At 43.0% G+C, this 21,572-nt stretch overlaps 1 long non-coding RNA gene and 1 pseudogene across 2 annotated transcripts in view; both read left to right on the top strand.

The window, feature by feature from the left end:
- Positions 1-1,329: 1,329 nt before the first annotated feature.
- LOC123386659 overlaps positions 1,330-21,572 on the top strand; it is a 40,684-nt gene continuing 20,441 nt past the window's right edge. The window contains exons 1-2 of one of the 2 annotated variants that reach the window (XR_006600900.1): positions 1,330-1,644; positions 21,281-21,376. This is a non-coding gene — a long non-coding RNA (uncharacterized LOC123386659). The remainder of the gene's footprint in view (positions 1,645-21,280; positions 21,377-21,572) is intronic. The other variant, XR_006600898.1, reaches the window with a different exon arrangement.
- Positions 8,763-9,602, top strand: LOC101098683 (annotated as a pseudogene).

The following is a 21,572-nucleotide window of genomic DNA, read 5'->3' as shown; positions in this document are numbered from 1 at the left end:
CTCAGTGTAAATAATATATCATATGTGTGTGTATATCACTGTGCCAAGCATGATACTCTTTGCTTCCAATCCTTCTGCTTTTACCATTATGAGTGGTTGCCTATATCATCTTTATTTTGTAGACGACGAAGTACCCCGAGGAGGTCAGCTGACTTGTCCAAGGTCACCAGGTGGTAAACGGTAGAGCTGAGGTTGGGATTGAGGCTTTGTGGCTGCCGAGGCCACGCTCTTAGCCACTTGATAACACCTGTGCTTTATGCACCAGTCCCGGTGAGCAGGAAAGTACCAGACACATGCCTGTGGTTATTTTACTCCACACGGTGCTGAGATCTTGTAGGGAAGGAGGCAACCAGAGCTTATGGATGTAAACAGGAAGCCAGGGTTGAGGGACACATCCGTGGGGCTTGGAGACCCTGGGTCCTGAGGGTCATCGTTGCCTTTCTTGTGCCTCGTCACTCTGCTGGAGGCCACCAGCCCTCTCTGTGGTGCTCCCCTCACCCCCGAGCTGACTTGACCTGTGATCTTCCTGCTCTTACTTCCTTAATCTCAATGTCATTCTCTTGGCCTCATGCCTGACCCTGTTTTCACGCCAAAGTCTCTTATGCCTGCTTCCAACCCCAGGCTCCAAGTTAACCCCAGTTCTTCAATTATAACCTATTCAATTAATTGAATCAGAGCGGTGTTTCCTCTGGTGGACCCTGAAGTTGCTGAACCCCGTATTGGCGTTTCAGACTAAAGGGCCCAAGCCCCTTTCCCTTTGGAGGATGTAATTCTCTTTATTTCAAATATATTATGCTTGGGGAATGACAGCAGACATGCCGTCTACACCGGCTGCGTCAGACTTTTCCACAGACCGTGTGTTCCGTAGGACGCCCGGCTCACACAGCACTTCTCAGAGAGCTGTCCTCTTCACAAAGACGGCCATAATTGGGGTTATAGGAGGGTCACCTCCTCAAAGCTCCTCGGACTTGAATGTGCATAGAAATCACCTGTGGATCTTGTTAAAAGGCAGACTCTGACTCGGTAGGTCTGGAGTAGGGCCTGAAACGCTGCCTTTCTGACAAGCTCCCAATTGATGCCGATGGTGCTTGTCCGTGGGCCTTCCTCCGAGGAGCAAGAATCTAGACCGCTAGTTCTCAACACCAGTTACACATTAGAAGCCCCGGAAGTGTTTCTAATTAGGGGAGACCGAGGTGCAGGGTACTATCAAAGCCCTCCAGGGGATTCTAATGACCAATCAGAGTTGAAAAGTGTTCGGAGGCTGAAGTGGCAGCAGGAATTGGGTGGCCAGTGGGGGGCACACCTGGCCGGATGGAAGAAGGGGGCGGGGGCTACGGGAAGGTGGAGCTCCTGGCTCGTGAGCGTCTTCATTTCCTGTGCTTCCTGCCTCTCCTCACTGACCCTCACCTTTTCCTTCTCTCGTGTTGTCCCCCTACCAATCTCTCCTCTTCCGAACCATTGCAGTTAAAAAAAAAAAAAAAAAAAAAAGATGAACAAACTGAAAATCAACAACTATTTTTGGATCCCTCAGAGAACGGATTTCCCAGGGCCCACCATCACCCTGAGACTTGGAGAGACAGGCAACGTCCTTACCAGGAGCACAAGCTCACAGCTGGAGCCAGCACCAGAGGGATTACTTCAACTGTAAGTGGCCCATTGCTAGGGGTGAGAGTTCAAAGTCCTGAGATAGGGGTGGGAAGGAATTTTAGGGGAACCCTACACTTCTGTTAATGTCCGGGAGCCTTATCAGATTCTCAGGGTGAAGCCCGGAGAAAAGTCCCCTCATGCTTCAGCAAGTAAGGGTGGGGGGGTGGGGAACGTGGCTTCTAGGAAATAAATCTTTCTGAAAAAGATGTTGGAATTTAAGACCCTTGAAATTGAAAAGCATACAGTTCAGCACACCATCAGTGATGAGTTACTGCATGGTGAGCACAGTGCTTTGTGCTAGGGATCGGGGTTGAATTAGACCGACTCATTCTCCAGGAGTTCATGGTCTAGTGGAAATGCACATGTGCATACATTTATGCCAGAGATTGATAGTTGGTGCCTCTCATGTCTTATCTCTGCTTCTTCTGTAGTAATAGAACTCTCCTTGCTAGCTCAGTACATGTTTCCCAGGATAAATATTATGCTTTCTGGCCTCCCTTGCAAGGTATGTGTGGTCATACAATAAAGTACTGGTCGAAGGGATATAGTGAAAGTTTTACAAGCAACTTCCTGACAAGTGTCCTTGAATTGAGCAGATGTCCAAGACCTCTACCCCATAACTGTATATATGATCTTATTTGGAGGGAGGGTTTTTGCAGACATAATGAAGTTAAGGATCTGGAGGTGAGATGATCCGGGATATGAAGGCCAGAAGCTCTCCCTCTCCCCTTTTCTCATCTCCTGTCTGGACCAAAGTAGACATCCTAGAGCATAAGGGGGAAATTTCCACCACGAGCCTGGGTTCCTGATGATTCTGGAGTTGCCATAGCAGCCTACATTTCTATAAACGGAGATAAATAGATTTCTAATTTGGTTAAACCTTTGTTATTTCTGGATTTCTGTCTCTTGCCTTTTTCACTAACAAATAAACCAACTAGCCACAATAAATGTATTTCTTTTTTAGGCCTGTCATAAATATTCAAAATAAGAAACAACATATTTTGCAAGTTCTATTTTACTTAAAATACATACTCCATAAAGTGTTCAGAAAGGCCCTGTGTGATTTGACCCCTGTCTACTTCTCCAATCTACTCTGAGGCATTTTTCTCTAGCGTGACACATGGCATACTTTTAAGCCTTATGTATGCATCCTTTCATTCCACAAAACAAAATTGCCCCAGATGCTGGGCATACAGCAACAAAAACCAGCCCAAACACCTGTCCTTAAAGCCAGGTTTCTCCATTCCACTTTCCAGGCCATTTATTTTCTAGCTCCTAGACTTGACCCATAGTGTTACCTCAGTCTGGGGCAGTACTGTCCACTAGACCTTTGTCCGGTGATGGGAATGTTCTCTGTCTGCACTGTCAAACTTGGTCATCTCTAGCCACGTGTGGCAAAGGAGTACTTCAGAGGCGGTTAGTTCACGTGTAAATAGCCGCGTGGAGGGGCGCCTGGGTGGCGCAGTCGGTTAAGCGTCCGACTTCAGCCAGGTCACGATCTCGCGGTCCGTGAGTTCGAGCCCCGCGTCGGGCTCTGGGCTGATGGCTCAGAGCCTGGAGCCTGCTTCCGATTCCGTGTCTCCCTCTCTCTCTGCCCCTCCCCCGTTCATGCTCTGTCTCTCTCTGTCCCAAAAATAAATAAACGTTGAAAAAAAAAATTTTTTAAAAATAGCCGTGTGGGGGCCTGCAGCTGCCGGCATGGACAGTACGGATCTTGTTCACTCTGCTCCCTACTAGAAACGGCTGAGTCCTCGAGGCGATTTTAGGGGATGCTCACAAATTCTACAATTGAGACGTGGAGCCTGTGTCTCCTCTCCTCTGATCTGGGTGATTGCAGTGTGACTTCCCAGGCCAGGCAAGGAAAGCCTCTGCCCTGGTCTTTTGAAGGTTGTGTTCTTGGGTCCCTTGCTTTCAGGAAGCTCTGTCTCAGAACCTTGCTGCCACACTGTGAGGAGCCAAGGCCACATAAAGAGGCCGGCCACCTGTGGCTGCTGCATCCTTGAGTCATCCCAGCCTAGGCCCCTGTCCTAGTTTCCTGTGGCCGTCGTAATAACATGACCACAGACTTGGTGGTTTGAAGCAACAGAACGTCATTGTCTGGCAATTCTGAAATCTGCCACAAGTCTGAAAGCAAGGGGTCAGCTGGTGTTGCCCCCCCCCCCCCATTCTGGGGTCTCTGAGGGAGGATCTGACCCGCTCCTCTCTCCAAGTTTCTGGTGGTAGCCAGCCATCCTTGCCACTCATGGGCTTGTACATGCATCCCTGTAGTCTCTGCCTCCTCCTTCATTTTCCCTTCTCCCCTGTGCCCCTGCTATTCTCCACTCTCTCTCTGTTGTCTCTTAGGAGGACCCTGGTTATGGGCTTTAGGGCCCACCCTAAAGCCAGAGGGATCTCATCTTGAGATCCCCGACTTGATCACACCTACAAAGATCCATTTTCCAAATCAGGTCCTATTCACAGGTAGTGACACTAGAACTTGGGCATCTATGTCTTTGGAACCACCATCCAGCCCAATGCGGCACCAGCCATGTGCGTGAGGCAGCCCAGAGATGATGCTAGTCCCTGGCTATTGGAATTGCTCCCAGGCATTCCCATTTTCCCAGTTAAGACCCTACAAGTCGAGCAGAAATAAGCTGTTACCACCATGCCCTGTTTGAAATCCTAACCTATTTTTGAGCACAAAAGAGTCTTCTGTGCCACTAGGTATGGGGTGGTTTGTCATGCAGGTACAGATGCCTGGAAATTCCTATTCATAACTTGTAAGTCCCAGATCAAATAATATCTCTCCAATGACTCCTCCTTAGATACCTCAGATACTAAAGAGAGAATCTCCTTAGATACCACAGTCTAAATGATATTCTCCTCTATTTACTTTTCCTGTATGGCCATTATCACGATTTTTAATTACAAGTGTTTTTCTTTTGTTTTTTATTCATTTATTTATTTATTCTCAAGTTTGTTAACATACAGTGTAGTCTTCGCTTCAGGAGAAGAACCCAGTGACTCATCACTTAAATACAACACCCAGTGCTCATCCCAAGAGTCCTCCTTAATGCCCATCACCCATTTTCCCCACAACCATCAACCCTCAATTTGTTCTCTGTATTTAAGAGTCTCTTGTGGTTTACCGCCCTGTCTGTTTTCATCCTATTTTTCATTCCCTTCCCCTATGATCATCTGTTAAGTTTCTCAGTTTCCACATATGAGTGAAATCATGTGCTGTCTTTCTTCAGTGTGCAGGTTCCTCAAAAAATTAAAAATAGAACTACCCTGTGACCCAGCAATTGCACTACTAGGAATTTATCCAAAGAATATAGGAATGCTGATTTGAAGGGGCACATGCACCCCAATGTTTATAGCAGCACTATCAACAATAGCCAAATTACAGAAAGAGCCCAAATGTCCATCAACTGACGAATGGATAAAAAGGATGTGGTATATATCTACAATGGATACTACTCGGCAATGAAAAAGAATGAAATCTTGCCATTTGCAACTACGTGGATGGAACTGGAGGATGTTATGCCAAGTGTTTTTCTTTTTTAAACCTATGTCTCCCCCCACTAGGCTTAAGTTCCAAAAGGCCAGGGACCAAGGTGTTTCATTCAGCACTCTGTTCTGTGTGTGTACCAGGTACACAGTAAACACCTAGTAAATAGGTGCTGAATGACTAAAATTCTGAGTTTTCTGTGGCTGACCCTACAATTGCTGTTTGTCATCTGAACTGACGTTAACTCTTGGAAAACAGTGCTTATTTTACCCTTTTGCTCTCAGCAGACTAAATAAGCCAGAATGTAGCAACTGGAAAGCAAAATGTTCACTTTCTAAGAGTCAAACGATAATTCTTGCTGTTTCAGTTCTTTGCATTTGAGTGATTGCTGTGGTTTTTAATTGTGGTGAAAACAAATGAACACAAAAAGCAGAGCTGGTCAGATAGCCAAGCTGTAAGAAAACCTCTTCAATTCTTTTAAGAGCATCTGTAAGTTCAGAGAATCAACCTTAAATTGTCCTTGTGTGTAAGAATCTCATGAAACATCCTTTCATGAAGTGAAATCTTAATGACAAGCCAAAATGCATAGATGCTTCCAGACATCTTAGCCATTAACCAACTTGTTCTAGAAAATCCACTGGTGCAAATTCTGCTATTATTTTTCTTGGAACAGAAACAAAAATAGGACTTGAATGAAAAGGCAGAACACGCTATCTCTAACACCAGGTCAGATAAAACTTAGGACCAGCTGTAACAGCTGAGTTGACCAGTTATGACAGGGACAGCCTGTGAAGTGGAAACTTTGAATATCCAGCCCTTTACGGAGAAAGTTTGTTGATCTTTGATAACCATTAAAGGAGCAGGTGACTCACCAGGCTATTTTAATCGTATATCTTATTTAAGTATTTACAGTATTTCTGAGAACTATCTGACTCCCTACACTTTGATTCCCTCTTTATCAAGCCGCCTTCTGAATGTAGACTTCTTGAGTTTGTTTCTCTATTCGGGAGAGAATGTGTCGACTTGTTCATGTGAATTTCCAATCAGCCTTCACGATTCTGTTTCTCACTAAATTGGCCCTCTGGTGCAGTCCCTTATAAATTTACACTGGGTGGGGGCACCTGGGTGACTCGATCAGTTAAGTGTCTGACTCTTGGTTTCCGCTCAGATCACGATCCCACGGTTTTGTGGGTTTGAGCCCTGTGTCAGGCTCTGTCCTGACAGTGAGGAACTTGCTTGAGATTTTCTCTCTCTCTCTCCCTCTCTCCCTCTCTCCCTCTCTCCCTCTCTCCCTCTCTCCCTCTCTCCCTCTCTCCCTCTCCCTCTCCCTCTCCCTCTCCCTCTCCTCCCCCTCTCCTCCCCCCCCCACCTCTTTCCCACTCATGGTGTCTTTGTCTCTCTCAAAAATAAATAAACTTAAAAAAATAAATTAAAAATAAATTCACAATGGGAACTCCAGTTGTCCAGGGCTCTAGCTTTCCTGGCTGGATATTAGGGCTGCGTCTCCAGGGCTGGAAGACCACACTCTGGCCCTGAGCTGACCCCACCCCACTGGGGTGACCTGACCACCTGCCACAGTCCCACATCCTTGGGGGAGCAGCCAAGAAGTTGTGCCAGGAATGGGTCTAGTGTTTGTGTATTTTTGTTTCTGGGCCTCTTACCCTTTTATTATTATTTTTTCTTATCAAAGTAATAAATGAAAAGTTTTTAAAAATTAAACAGAAGTACTGGGTTAAAACGAAAACTGACAGTCACTCCCCGAGGCCCTTGGGATCTCCAATACCCACTACCCAGAGCAACCATTTTTATTTTTTATTTATTTTTTTAATATGAAATTTATTGTCAAATTAGTTTCCATACAACACCCAGTGCTCATCCCAACAGGTGCCCTCCTCAATGCCCATCACCCACCCTCCCCTCCCTCCCACCCCCCATCAACCCTCAGTTTACTCTCAGTGTTTAAGACTCTCTTATGGTTTGGCTCTCTCCCTCTCTAACTTTTTTTTTTCCTTCCCCTCCCCCATGGTCTTCTGTTAAGTTTCTCAGGATCCACATAAGAGTGAAAACATATGGTATCTGTCTTTCTCTGTATGACTTATTTCACTCAGCATAACACTCTCTAGTTCCATCCACGTTGTAGAGCAACCATTTTTAAATCTTTGCAATGTTTTGTATTGCCTTCGTAATTCTAAATAACACACTAAAGAAAAAGTCTTAGCAATACAGTCACATCAAGTCAATAGTCAGGTCCCCTTGTCTGCTTTTCTGCATATGCCCTTGCCATTGTCCTGCTCAGGCCTATGCTATTTGTCCTCTGGGCTGGCTACACAGCTGTGACCCTGGAATTTCCCTCCAGAACTTTCCAGGGGCTTCCCACAATCTCTTGTTGGAAATGCTTCATTTTGGGGCGCCTGGGTGGCACAGTCGGTTAAGCGTCCGACTTCAGCAGGTCACGATCTCGTGGTCGTGAGTTCGAGCCCCGCGTCGGGCTCTGGGCTGATGGCTCAGAGCCTGGAGCCTGTTTCTGATTCTGTGTCTCCCTCTCTCTCTGCCCCACCCCCGTTCATGCTCTGTCTCTCTCTGTCCCAAAAATAAATAAATAAACGTTGAAAAAAATTAAAAAAAAAAAAAAGGAAATGCTTCATTTTCTGGACCCTGTATCTTCCCCCGGGTTTTCGCTGTGATTGATGGAGTACATCCTTCTGTTCTGCCATGAGAATGAATGTATAGAAAGTCACATTTCTGTTGCCTTGCCTGTTTGAAAATATTTTTATTAGGCCCTTAAATTCACTTGATAATTAGCGTATGAATCTCTGGATGTCCGTCACATCCTCTTAGAAGTCGTAGGCACTAGCCCATTACCCTCTCATCTCTTGTGTCTCTGTGCCACTCTAATTTCTGACCACTTGTCTGCTTTTGAGAGCATCTCATTTGTTGAGGCGTCCTGAGATTTTGTCATATTTACCTGGTAAGGATCCTTTTTCTTTTTTTTAATCCATTGAGCTGGTCAGTCACTGGCTCTTTTAAATCTAGAGGTTCACACTGCGATTTGGGAAATTTTCTGTTCTTTTTTCTGTAATTTCCTGTCCTCCATTTTTTTTCTATGGTCTTTTTCTAAAGATCCTTTCAATTGACAATTTGGAATCTCTTGATCAGTCCTGTAATGATTTTGTCTCTTCTCTTGTATTTTCTTTCTCCTTGTCGTTTTGTTCAACTGCCAAAAAAACTTCCTCAGTTGTACCTTTCATACTTTCTGCTGAAATTTTAGCTCCTGCTAGCATATTTTTAATTTCAAAACTTTCTTATTCCCTGAATTAGAAAAAATTTTCACAGCATTCTCTGATTTCAGTGATGTGGTATCTTCCTGGGTCCCTTTTAGGGTTTTAATTATAAATTCTTAAAATACTTTGTTCTTTGAGGTGGCCCAGTCGGTTAAGCATCTGACTTCGGCTCGGGTCATGATCTCACGGGTTTGTAAGTTTGAGTGTCGCGTCGGGCTCTGTGCTGACAGCTGAGAGCCTGGAGCCTGCTTTGGATTCTGTGTCTCCTTCTGTCTCTGCCCCTCCCCCCCCAAAAATAAAATAAACATTAAAAAAATACTTTGATCTTGGCATTATCTGTTTTCTTTGGTCCCTCTTCCTCTTTTCCTCTTTTAGTGTCTGTTTCTTACTGAGGGAGTCCTCAGATAATCAGGTAATCTGCTGCCAGAAACTGAAATTTAAGAGTGGGGCATTTGCTCTCTTTTCTGGTTATAGTGGCTTTCCACACCATGAGCAGCAAAGTCTCCCAAGACACCCTGTGGGAGGTGGTGCGGGAGGTCCTGCGTGGGAACTACTGTGAGCGCTGAATTGTCGGGACATGGCGGAGCTGCAGGTCAGCCTGAAGAGCTGTGACACTCAGAAGGACGAACACTTCTGGGGCACCATCAGGCTTGGGTCCACTCCCCACCCCAAACTATTTTGGGGGGACCAGCAGCATTGTGATGAGGCCAAGGGGGTGGATATTCCCCACATGGACACTGAGGCACTAAAGAAACTCAACAAAAATCAGAAATTGATCAAGAAGCTAGCCAAGAAATATGATGCCTTATTTTTTGCTTCAGCATCTCTCTTGAAGCAACTCTCATGAACCCTGGGCCCAGGCCTTTAAAAGGCGGGCAAGTTCCCTTTCTGACTGACCCACAATGAGAATATGGTGGCCACAGTGGATGAAGTGGAGTCTGTAATCACAGTCCAGATGAAGAAGGTGCTCTGTCTGGTAGTGGCCGTTGACCGTGTAAAGATGACAGAAAATGAAGGTGTGTGCAGCATCCACTTAGCTGTCATCTCCTCATGTAATTTCTCAAGAAGAATTGGCAGGATGTCCAGGCTTTATACATGAAGAACACCACGGGCAAGCCCTAGTGTCTGTACTAAGGCACAGCTTAATAAACCCTAGTGCTAAAAGAAAAGAAAAGAAAGGAAAGGAAAGGAAAGGAAAAAGAAAAGGAAAGGAAAGAAAAAAGAAAGGAAAGAAAAAAAAGAAAGGAAAGAAAAGAAAAAAGAAAAGGAAAGAAAAAAGAAAGGAAAGAAAAAAAAGAAAGGAAAGAAAAGAAAAAAGAAAGGAAAGAAAAAAAGAAAGGAAAGAAAAGAGAAAAGAAAGGAAAGAAAAGAAAAGAATAGAAAAAGAGCGGGGTACTTGGGCTCCTATTGATAAGATCATCCGGAAGTATCTTCCCACCATAAACAGCTAGAAAACTGGAAACCACATAGGAAAAAACAGTTTTCAGACTTGGACAACACGCAGCACAAAACTGAGAAAAGGAGAAAAATGAGGTGAGCCTTACTATCACCTAGGCTTTCTGCTGGGAAGAAATGCTCAGACCATGGTGCAAAAAAGAAGCCTAACTAGAGAATGGAATTTAGAGAGGGCAAGGTGGCTAAACTTTTCAGGGCAGAGTACTTAAAAGGCAGAAGTTGGACCTCCAGAAATCTGCATATGGTCTCTCTTGAGGTTTAGGCTAAATACTAATCTGCTCATGCCCATGGTAGAGTTTCACTAGTGTGGACAACAACGTTTTTCGAGAAAAGAATAACTGACAGGGAGCCATGACATAAACAGATTTAAAAAAAATTTTTTTTCAACATTTATTTATTTTTGGGACAGAGAGAGACAGAGCATGAACAGAGGAGGGGCAGAGAGAGAGGGAGACACAGAATCGGAAACAGGCTCCAGGCTCTGAGCCATCAGCCCAGAGCCCGACGAGGGGCTCGAACTCACGGACCGTGAGATCGTGACCTGGCTGAAGTCGGACGCTTAACCGACTGTGCCACCCAGGCGCCCCCATAAACAGATTTTAAATCTCACATAGGTCTGAAAACCACGTAAGTTCCCGCCAGTCAGGGTGGAAAGGTCTCACGGAATGCCTGGGCATTCAGTAGAGACCAGAAGGGCCATGCCTTAAAGGTGGGATTCTATTGGCTTTAGGCTAGTGGGTTCCCTAGACCTCCCTTAAAAGAGCTGCAAAACAAACTTCAAATGGATCGAACTAATCCGCAAGCAACTTAAACTGCCTGCCAGAAAAAGTTTGATATTCTTTAAGGGAATATAAACCCAGCATTTGGTAATAACAAATTCACAATGTTTCACATCCAGTCAAAAATCACTAGCCCTATAAAGAAGCAGGAGAATGGGACCCATAAGAAGGAGAAAACGCAGCCTTTAAAAGCGAACTAAGAAATGATTGAGAAAATGAAGTTAGCAGCAAGGACGTGAAACAGCTATTATAAGTGTGCTTCTTATGTTCAAGGATGTAAGAGGAAACATGGATGTGACGACAAGAAAGATGAATGGTTAACAAAATCAAATGAAGCTTTTTAGAGGTGAAAAATATCTGAAATGAAATAGGTACTGGGTGAGATTAACTATTTAGTGCAGAGGAAAAGATCAATGAACTTAAGGATGTAGCAATACAAGCCGCCTGAACTGAAAGACAAAAGAAACCCCTGAACAGAGCCTCAGTGAAGTTTGAGACAACCTCAAGGTGCATAACATACGTGCAGTGGAGGGAGAGGGAGCAGGAGAAATCTTTGAGCACAGTGTCCCAAAAAGTCCAAAATTTGATTAAACTATAAGCACGCTGAGCTAAGAAACTCGAGGAAATCCAAGTACAAAAACCAGACAGAAAATGACAGTCAAATTGCCAGAAATCCATAATGAGGAGAAAATCTTCAAAACGGCCAGAGGGAAAAGCAAATTACAGGACAAAGTTAAAAATTAAAGTAGACTTCTCCTTAGAAACTTCAATCCACAAGACACTAAAGTGACATCTTGAAAGCCCTGAACAAAAACAAAAACACAAAGGTCCATCTAGAATTTTACATCTATCAAAAAAATCTTTTTAAAATGAAGGCAAAATAGAGGCTTTTCAAGCAATCAAAAAGCTGGGAGAATAAACTGCCAGCAGACCTGCAACACACACACACACACACACACACACACACACACACACACACACACACACAAAACCTTAAAGGAAAATCTTCAAGCAGAAGCAAATTTACACCACATGGAAATTTGGATTTACATAAAAAATGAAGCATGCTGGAAATTATAAATATGTAGATAATCATAAAAAACATTGTTCCTTATTTAAAAACTATTTAGAAGATAATTGTTTAAGTTTGTAAACACTGAAATGTGTTACAGGGTTTAAAACATATGTAAAGCAGAATTTATCACAAAAACAGCACAAAGAATGGGTGGTTTTCAGGAAATGGAAGTTCTCTGTTACAAGGTCCTTAGGACATACTTTTATTTGGATGGAGGCTGTGATAAGTTAAAGGTATAGAGTGAAACCCTAGGGCAAATATTTAAAAGTGAAAAGCTATAACAAAAAATATAAACTACAGTATGTGGGGGAAAAAATGAAAAGCAGCAAAGAGGTATATAACTAATAAATCAATGGTAGAGATCAAGTGGAATCATAAAATATACTAAATTTAAAAAGAGGCAGGCAGGCGGGGCGCCTGGTGGCTTATTCGGTTAAGTTAAGCACCCAACTTCGGCTCAGGTCATGATCTCTTCGTGGGTTCAAGCCCCTCATTGGTCTCTTTGCTGCCAGCACAGAGCAGGCTTCTAATCCTCTGAGATCCATTCTCTTTGCCCCTCCCCCGCTTGTGAGTGCTCACTCTCTCTCTCTCAAAAATAAACATTTAAAAATAAATAAATACAAAGAGTCAGGAAAAGGGAGGAAAGGAACAAATAGCAATATAGAAGACAAAAGGCAAGGTAATAGGCTTAAGCTTAACCAAAATACTAAATGTAAATTATCTAACCCCTCCAATTAAAAGTAGACATTATTACACTTGATTTAAAAAACAACTTTTTTTTTTTTTTTTTGAACTGCTGTCTTGATCCAATCTTGTCCCTGGCTGGAAGCCAGCGAGTTCCTCTTCTTGAGCACTGATGGAGTCTGCACTCCTACAACTTCCTTTATTAGGGCTGTCACACCCCACACCACTGTGCACCAGCCCTAACTAACCAGGGTCAGGTACCAAACAGCTAGGTACAGCCCCCCTGTCCCTGGAGCCCTTGATATTATTTAAGGGGCCCCACGAAACCTAGCTAACCTTACCCCACTTACCATATCTAAAATGTTGCCTGCAGGGGCGCCTAAGGGCTCAGTCGATTGAGCTTCCGGCTTCAGCTCAGGTCAAGATCTCACAGTTTGTGAGTTCGAGCCCAGCGGCGGGCTCTGTGCTGACAGCTGAGAGCCTGAATCCTGCTTTGGATTCTGTGTCTTCCTCTCTCTCTGCTCCTCCCCCGCTTGTGCCTTCTCTCTTTCTCTCTCTCTCTCTCAAAAATAAGTAAACATTAAAAATAATTTAAAAAAAAACCCAAAAACTGTTGCCTGCAGCTCAGACTTCCTGTCCCCTATGGGCAGAGCCCTGTGTGGCCCTGCCTGACAGCCTGCTCCCCTTTGGAGCTGTAAATAACACAGTTCTGCCTTTCTGTTATCCTAGCATCATTCTGTTGTGACCTCCCATCAAAAGAATCTCACGATCTTATAAAACAACCCATCTATACCCTATCTACAAGAAACTGACTTAAAGTATAAAAGCAAATAGACTAAAAGCAAAATAATTGAAAAAGACATGCTGTGCAATTACTAATCATAAGAAAGCTAGAGAGAGGCTTATATTGAATTGTATTCAGATAAAGTATACTTTGGAACAAATAATATTAGCAGGGATAAAAAGAGCTTTTTCGTAATGGTAAAGGGGACAATTCATCGAGAAGACGTAATAATTCAAAGTGTGTAGGCACACAATAACATAGCTTTAAAATACTTGAAACAAAAACTTTTAGAATTGAAAGGAGAAATTTCTAGGCAAAGCTAAAGTTATTGTTGAAGATTTAATATTCCTTTCTCAAGAATGAACAGATGAAACAGACCAAAAAATGAGTCAGCCTATAGACAGTTTTATAACACTCACAACTGATTTGACCTAATTGACCTTTATAGAACATTTCACCCAACTGAGGATGCATTCTTTTCAAACGAACATAGGATGCCCCAGGGTGTCACATATTCTGGGCCATGAAACAAGTCTCAGTGAATTTAAAAGGATCAAAATTATTCTCTATACAATAGAATTAAACATAATAACAGAAAGATGTCCAGAAAAAAAAAAATACTAAATTCTTGGAAACTAAGGATATGCCTCAATAATTCATAAGCCAAAGAAGAAATCACAAGAGAAATTAAGAAATATTTGGAACACAATCAAAAAGAAAACCCAACGTAACATTTGTGAGACATGGCTACAGCAGTGCTTTAAGGGAAATTTATAGCATTAAATGCTACTTTTAGAAAAAAAAAAAAGTCTTCATAAAGCCCATGCTTCGTGTTTCCACTTTAAGAAACTAGAAGAAGAAGGGCAAATTAAACCCAAAATAAGCAAAGGAGAGGAAAGGAAATAAGATGACAAATGAGTGAAGTAGGAAATGGACAAAGAATAGAGAATATCAGTAGAACTAAAAGTTGGTTCTTTGAAAAGATCAGGAATGACACACAAGAAGCTGTTGCCTGTAGGTTACATTGAAGTAGAATTTCTGTGGCTTGGCTGTACATTACAATCACTTGGGGAACGTTAAAAACTCCTGATGCCGCTGGGGCGCCTGGGTGGCGCAGTCGGTTGAGCGTCCGACTTCAGCCAGGTCACGATCTCGCGCTCCGTGAGTTCGAGCCCCGCGTCGGGCTCTGGGCTGATGGCTCAGAGCCTGGAGCCTGTTTCCGATTCTGTGTCTCCCTCTCTCTCTGCCCCTCCCCCGTTCATGCTCTGTCTCTCTCTGTCCCAAAAATAAATAAATGTAAAAAAAACAAAAAACTCCTGATGCCGGTCTGCACCTCAGAGCAATTTCATCAACTCTGGAAGTGGAGCCTACCTTGCTCCTCAGGTGATTCCAATGTGCGGCCAAGTTGGAAGCCACCGTTGAGAGATCAGACTCCAGTTTTTGTTGTGAGACACAGGCCCCCACCCCCCACACACACATTTGCCAGCCCTGTCTTGGGTCCCCTAGACCACACCCTCTGTGACTCAGTTTCTTCACAGAGTCCATGTCCAGTTTCCTGCCAGGTCAAGGATAGACCCTCCTGCCTCACTGCGACCAATCTGTCAGTTCTCAGCGTCTTCTGTGCCTCTCGCTCTCAGATTCCCATGGCTTTTCAGGGTTCTTCGGGGGGAAATTAACTCCCTTCCTGCTGGCTTCCCCAACTGCAGCCTTAGGTTTCTGTGTTCTTTGGTCTGATAAGTCAGGTAACAGTTATTTCTCTTTCCAACTCCCCACACCTTTTGTTATTGTTATTGTTGTTGTTGTTGTTATATCTTAGTTACCTCCATTCCATTTTCTTAGAAATTATGATTTATGGCTATTCCTCCCCTACTTTTTTTCCCTCTCATTTTGGGGGGGATTTCAGGAGATGGTGGAGATAAAAGCAAGTGTTTAGTCTGCCACATTTAACCAGAGACTTTCCAGAGCCTTTCAGAAACATCAATATATAACTCTGACAATCACTTTTAATTCATTTAGCTTCCCGGGAACATACAGTGAGAGCCACATAGGCCTCTCGGAAGTAAGAGTGCTAGCCTGGCATATGATACTGGTTTTTCTGATCAGACCTGACGACGTGTGATTCTTCCTAAGTCTCTAAATAAAATGAACCTGGATTGCAAAGCTCCAGACCCAGTGCCTTCAGAATTGTTTGCCAACGGGCACCTGGGTGGCTCAGTCGGTTAAGCGTCCAACTTCGGCTCAGGTCATGATCTCACACTCTGAGTTTGAGCCCTGCATCGGGCTTTGTGCTGACAGCTCACAGCCTGGAGCCTGCTTCCGATTCTGTGTCTCCCTCTCTCTGACCCTCCCCCGTTCATGCTCTGTCTTTCTCTGTCTCAAAAATAAATAAAAAATTATTTTAAAAAATTTAGTAAACAAAAAAAAAAAGAATTGTTTGCCAAGATGGTTGTATTTTACTAGTTAACAGTTAAACCTAAGCCCCAGTACCTCAGAATGTGACATTATTTGAAAATAGGGTCTGTGCAGATGCAGTTAGTTTAGATAAGGTCACACTGGACAAGGGTAGGCCCTTACTTAATCCAGTATGACTGATGTCCTTGTAAGATGATGTTGAAAACATATGAGGAAGAACGCCATGTGGAATGGAGCAGAGGCCAGAGGTAGGCTGCTGGAAACCAACAGACAGGGTGGGAAAACCAGCACGTCTGTATAGAGAACCAAGGTGAAAAGCATCGTTGGCCATCACTGACTATCTTCTAATGAAAAAATCCTCAAGGCCATGTTCAAGCCTGGTCAAGTTCAGAACATAATTAAGTGATCACCAGTGTGTACATCCTCAAGATAGCCCAGTCCGTGAAATGGAAGATTTCATACTCATCTAGATGAATCCCTGCTGTCAACCCCTCTGTGTTTAAAAGGTTAGAGCTTGCTCCTTGGGCCTTGTTGACAACCTGTCAACAAAATCATTAAGTGTTTATCGTATGCTGTTGACTGTGCTGGGTACTGGGAGTGCAGCGATCAACAGGGGGTGGCAGGTACAGCTTTGCCTCCCTCGTGGAGTTGGCATCCTTACGAGAAGCACCAACAGGAAACCCGCTATTTCAATAATAAATTGAGAGATCACGGGAGTGGAAAAGACCAAAGTCTGGGATGCCATGTCAGCACCTGGGGGAGATCTGATGGTGCTGTGCTGGTAAATCTTACCCCTACTCCACCCCCAAAATACCCTGCCTTGTGTCCTTTGTGTAAATGCTGCCACTGTGACTGATTTCAGGCTGTCCCTGCCACCAAAGGCAGAGTTGGGATGAGATACACGGTAGGAGACCAGTACATGGTACTGCCAGGTGTAGATGGTCTCAGGAGTGTGGATAATAGTACAACATAATAGGGGCGCCTGGGTGGCTCGGTCGGTTAAGCGTCCGACTTCAGCTCAGGTCGTGATCTCACGGTCTGTGAGTTCGAGCCCCGCGTCAGGCTCTGGGCTGATGGCTCAGAGCCTGGAGCCTGTTTTGGATTCTGTGTCTCCCTCTCTCTCTGCCCCTCCCCTGTTCACGCTCTGTCTCTGTCTCAAAAATAAACGATAAAAAAAAATTTTTTTTAAATAGTACAACATAATAAATAATCAGGATGCAATGTTTCACATGTTTGTTCTTAATATAATGCATTTGTGTTTATATAATTTAATTTCTAATGATCCTGCTTAACATCTAGTTGCAAACCTGCACCTCTCACGAGCTGGAACAAGTTTGAGGCTGGGGGTTAAGCAAGACGCCTAGGGCGGTGACACTTAAGGGAGGTGACACTAGGGAGGTGATATCCTTAACCTGAAGGCTGAATTAGAATTAGCTAAATACAGAGGAGGTGAGGAAGACCATTCCCGACAGGAGAAACTCCTGGGATTAGGGGCACCTGGGTAGCTCACTTGGTTGAGCCTCTGACTTTGGCTCATGATCTCGTGTCTTGTGAGTTTGAGCCCCAATGTTGGGCTCTCTGCTGTCAACACAGAGCCTACTTCGAGTTCTATGTCTCCCCCCCCATTCCTCTCCCCGCTCATGTTCTCTCTCTCTCTCTCTCTCTGAAAAATAAATAAACATTAAAAAAAAAAATAAAGTCCTGGGATTAAAGAGAGCCTGGCATACCTGAGAAACTGAGAGCAAAGAGGATGATGGGAAATGGGGAACAATGAGACTAAAGAGAAAGACGGGGCGGGGGGAGGGAAGGATGGGTGATGGGTATTGAGGAGGGCACCTTTTGGGATGAGCACTGGGTGTTGTATGGAAACCAATTTGACAATAAATTTCATATATTGAAAAAAAAAATAAAGAGAAAGACAGGGACCAAATTATATATACAGAGCCTTGTAGTCCATGGGGAGGATTTGGGGCTTTATCCTAAGTGCAATGGAAGACTATAGAAGGTGTTAAGGAGGGGAGTGATAATCAGATTTAAGTATGTAAAATATCATCCTGCTCTGTGAATGTATTAAATGACTCAAAGGTGGATGTAAGACACCAAAAGTACAAACAATGAAAGGAAAAAATAGATAAATTGGACTTCATCAAAATTTAAAAATTTTGTGCATCAAAGGGCACTACCAAGGGAATGAAAAGACAACCCAAGAATGGAAAAATTCAGAAATCATATATCTGCTAGGGATCTGATATCTAATGTATAAAGAACTCTACGTGAGCAGTTGTACACCAAACAAGCCAATTACCTCTCCAAGGAAGGTACACAAACACCCAACAAGCACTTAAAAGATGTTCAATGTCATTAGTCATTAGGGAGGTATAAATCAAAACCACAGTGAGATCTCACTTCACGCTTATTAGGATGACTATGAGGAAAACAAAACAGAAAATAACAAGTGTTGCGAAGATGTGGAGAAATTGAAACCCTCCAGTTTCTGGTGGGAATGTAATATTTTCCAGCCACTGTTAAAAAATAGGGGCTGTTCCTCAGTAAGTTCGATGTAGTTTATTATATGACCTGGTTCCACCTGCAGGTATCCCAAGAAAATGGACACAGGTACTCGAACAAAAACATCCCCAAATGTGCATAGCAACCCGATTCACAATAGCCAAAAGGTAGAAAAAAGCAGACACCGCTCAACTCATGAGTGGATAAACAAAATGTGATCTAGCTACACAATGGGTACTCTGGCCATAAAAGAGAATGAAATACTAATGTGTAATGCAACACAGATAAACCTTGAAAACTACTCAGAGTGAGAGAAGCGAGACACAAAAAGCCACATGTGGTGTGATTTCAATTACATGAACTATCCAGAATAGACAAATTTATAGACACAGAAAGCAAATTACCCCAGGAGGCAGGGGTAGGGGAGAATAGGAAGTGCTGCTTACAGGGCATGGGGTTTTCGTAGGGGATGATGATGATATTCCAGAACAAGATAGAAGCGATGTTTGCACAACATTGTCAATGTAGTAAATGCCACCAAATCAATACATTAAAATGGCAAATTGTGTTATGTGTATTTCACCACAATAAGAGAGCACAATAAGGGCAATGTTTGGCTGGCAGAATTGTAGGGATTTGGGAGTGAGGGGAGTAGGTCGAGGGTGACTTCCAAGTTTTTGATGATAGTGACGGCATGCCTGGTGATGGCATTTACCAAAACAGGAAAATTCTAAGAGCAGATACTGGGTTCCCTTTTGGGCCTGCTGTGACTGAGATGCCTGAGGGGCATTCTTCCTGGCAGAGAGTTTCACAAAGTCACTTGGCTACCTGGTACGTCATCTTCATGCTCATTACCTTTATCTCCAGATGGCTGCTGTCCCTCCAGGCTTCCTGCCTCTGTGACAGAAAAGGCTTGGAGGGAGTGGTGCAGGAGAACAGGGGGAGAAGCCGGCCAGAAACTCCTAGCTTGTTTCTCATTGGTCAGATGAGTGTCACATGGGTACCCCTTGCTGCAAGGGAATGTGGGAGGGTAGTCTGGGTGGGCGCACTGCCACTCCTAAACAAGACCTTGATTCTGTTTATGGGGATGAGACCGGAATGGATATTGGGCAGGCAAATATCAGTGTCTACCATATGGTGTCATTAACGTCATGAAGAATTCCAGCAGAATTTGGACAGGGAGGCTGGAAGATAATACCCAGTGGAGATTCAGTATCCTCTTAACTTGTCACTGAGGCTGAGTGATTTCAATTCCTTTCATCTTCCTTCACAGTTTGTTTGTATTTTTCAAAATTCAGTCATTTCGGTCACTTTTCCCCAAGTCCCTTTGACTTTCCAACATCCCTGGGGAACCAGGATTTGGAGTTACTCTTCCTATAAAGGAAGAATAGTAGAGATCAGCCTTTCTCAGCTGGGCAGTTCTATAAAGTATGTGCGTTGGTGCTGTGGCCCAGAAAAATAAAGTTAACCGCGCAGATGAAAGCCGTGTTCCTAACTTTGGTTTGACACATAAGATATTGATAGCATATGGAGCCAGGAAGGTTTTCCATCACCCATAACTTGGCAAAATATTCATTTCCTTATTCTACCTCAGCTAGAATTTTCATTGTTTTGGCTTTGGCTCAAAGATGAGACCGTTTCAGGAATAAAACAAACTTTCAGCCCTTCATGAGTAAGCCTAATCTGAAACAAATTTAGTGTGAAATTACCAAAAAAGATATGCCATTTAAAAAATGTCAACTAACACAGAATGACTGAATTTTTACACTTCACTTTTAACATGTGAACACCCTCGGAAACATCAGGATTGAAATGTCTGATGCTATTCCAGGCACACACATACGCTCAGAGGGACACCTAACAGAGACAGATGTTGACTCCTGGAAGTAATTCTGCATTTGATATTGTTTAAGGCACGCGGTGTCATTTTCCTTTACTTACCTCAAGAGACCAGTGTCAATGTTTGCCTTGTGAGTCTAGGAGAAAATATCACCTTTCTTTCCCATACCTCAAGGCTCCGTTACCTCATTTATAAAACATACAACCATTCTTCTTGCTAATTCCTCTTGTACGCATTCAATTTCACTCTGCATTTTTTTTGTCTTTGCTGTTTTAAGAAAATACAATTTAGAAAATAATGATTGAAATGGCACACCGCAGTATGTTGTACTTAGAAAGATCCCCTCTTTGGGAGTCAAGACAATGTGAGTCTTTTCTGGATCTTCCAACAGATCTGGGCAAGTCCCTCTAGTTTTCTGTTTCCTTTTTGTTTTTGTTTTTAATGGGGGAGCCTGGGAAGGCTTTGCATGGCTAATCTGCAATGTCCCTTCAAGCTTTAGTTTTCTGTAATCTTTATATGTATGCCACGGTTTGGGGTTGATGTAGCAGCAAATTTTGTTTCCAGCTGCAAATATGGGGAAAATGGCTTGCCATGGCTTAATTCTTTACATTGTTTTTCATAATCAAAAATTTGGAGACAGATAGCTATCTATCATTGGTCGAATGGCTCAACAATGTCAGGGACAGCATCTTCTTTTTTCTTTTTTATAGCTTTGTAGAAGTTTAGTCGACCTACAATAAACTCCACTAATGAAACTGTACCATTTAATGGATTTTGACACATGTATATACCCGTGAAATCATCACAACACTCAAGATAGTGAACATGCCCGTTACCCTCAAAAGTTTCCTCATTCTCTTTTTTAGTCCCTCCCTCTTGTCTCTTCTCACACCCCTCAAGTGACCACTGATCTACATCCTGTCACTATAAATTAGTTTGCATTTTCTAGAAACTTTTATAAATGCAATCAATAGTATATACCCTTCTTTGCCTGACTTTTTTACTGTGTATAATTATTTTGAGATTATTCATGTTGTGTCATGTATCAGTAATTTATCCCTTTTAATTACAAAGTGAGTGGTATTCTACTGTATGGATATATCACAGATTGTTTATCCATTGAAGGGTATTGACATCGTTTCCAAACTTTTTTTTTTTTCAATTGGTTCCAGAATTTGACTATTACAAATGAAGTCGCCATGAACATTTGTGTAAAAATCTCTGTCCAGATATGTATTTCCTTTTCTCTTGAGTAAATATCTAGGAGCAGAATGGCTGGATCATTTGATAAGTAGATTTTTTTTTCTTTTTTTTTTTTTTTAAAGAAAGTGCCAAACTGTTTCCAACATGATTCCACCATTTTACATTGCTACCAGCAGTGTAAGAAAGTTCCAGTTCTTCTCTATCCTTGGCAACACCAGGTATGGTCATTTTTTTTCACTATAGCCATTCTGATAAGCATATAATGGTATCACATTGTGGTTTTAATTTACATTTCCCTAATGATGTTAAGTATCCTCTGTATGTGTTTATTTCTTAACATTTTCCTGGTGAAGTGTCTATCCAAAAATTTGTCCTTTTCTTTATTGGGTTGTTTGTTTTCCTCTTTTCAAGTTT

Source organism: Felis catus, chromosome A1, assembly GCF_018350175.1.
Source record: "Felis catus isolate Fca126 chromosome A1, F.catus_Fca126_mat1.0, whole genome shotgun sequence".
Classification (NCBI taxonomy): domain Eukaryota; kingdom Metazoa; phylum Chordata; class Mammalia; order Carnivora; family Felidae; genus Felis; species Felis catus.
The sequence above is the reverse complement of the archived record's forward strand: the minus strand, read 5'-3'. Positions and strand labels throughout refer to the sequence as shown.